This window comes from Poromitra crassiceps (genome assembly GCF_964638095.1).
Source record: "Poromitra crassiceps genome assembly, chromosome: 10".
NCBI classification, from domain to species: Eukaryota; Metazoa; Chordata; class Actinopteri; order Beryciformes; family Melamphaidae; genus Poromitra; species Poromitra crassiceps.
The window spans coordinates 39,103,741-39,105,214 of record NC_139631.1 but is presented as its reverse complement, the minus strand read 5'-3'; positions in this window follow the sequence as shown (position 1 = coordinate 39,105,214).

Below are 1,474 nucleotides of genomic sequence, written 5' to 3'. Positions count from 1 at the left end.
ATTGTGGCACGTTTGACAAACTCATATACTGCTATGATGACTAGTAATAAACTTCATAAAAAAATACAAAGAAATCCAACAGAAAAGACAGCAACTGTGTGAGAGAGAAGAAAATGAAGGCTGAAACATGTATGATGAATAGGCCTTGTATTATAGGCCTAATGGTTGTAGCTAAGCTAATCAGGCAGGGAACTGCAAAGGATGTACTGGGGCTCATAAAGGTCAGAGATGTAGCTTGAAGCAAGGCCTTGATTAAATTGAAGATTCAAATAATTTCTAAACCCAACAGCCAACCAATTGAATACCAAACTGGGATTCATAGCCTATAAGTTTATCTAAATTCTGCATTGCTACAGCATTATGCACAATGTGCTGTCGAAGTCGAACCTTGTAGCTTCTTATGACTAAAGCAGGGCAAATTGCAGTAATCATGCATGATTCTCATTGTGTCACTGCTGACTGAGGCAGCATCACATTTGGGCAGGATGGATCCAATCTAATTTGGTCAACGTTCCTTTGGAGAAAACATGACGAGCACTATGGCTACAGAGACTGCTGAATTTGGCTTGGACCAAAACCAATAAGCAGATCAGTTTGGTCAAAGTGCAGAAAGTGCAGAGACATGCCAAGACAGTCAACTAACTTAATTTCACTGGGTCTTTACTTTCACTAAGTTGCGGGGGCTGTAGAAAATAGAAGTTAATTGTGGGAATTGTTTATTCAACTACAGACTTCTCCTTAGTCTTTATATTCACTTTATAATAATACCTAAGTATACTACCACCAGTGTTGGGAGTAACTCATTACAAAAGTAACATATTACATGTAATATATTTTAGCAGTAACTCAGTAATATAACTGATTACTTATAGGATTTCAGTAATATTATACCAGTTAGTTTGTCAAGTAGCCTAACACAAGTTACACATTTAGTTACTTAAAAAAAGAATCAAAGCACATATTTGAATAAAGATGCAATCATTTCCTAATCAAAGTGTGTGCTTTTATGCAAATAACCACTATAGATGACAATAACTAAGGAAAATGATAACATTTAGAATTTTGGATTGTTTACACTGACTTCAAGGCGGTTGAAATTATTTTTTGGATGGTTCCGGGGCAGCGATGTCATTCTGCTGCTGTTATTTTGGCGAAAGTAATGCAAAAGTTAATGTAATAATAGGCAACACGTTACTCTACACAGACAGTAATATTGTAAAGTAGCTTATTACTTTCAAATGAAAGTAACTAGTAATATGTAGTATATTACATTTTGAAAGTAACTTGCCCAACACTGACTACTACAACATGTCATGCAGTATGGTTGCAACCGTTGCAACACATTCGTAAATAAGTGCTTTATTCTGAAAGTTGTGACCGGACGTCTTACGTTTTATTCCGGTTAGCATGACAGTGGTCGGGCTCCTGTGTTGAGTGAAAATTGTTGCTGCTGTGTGGAGCGTGTAGCTAAGAA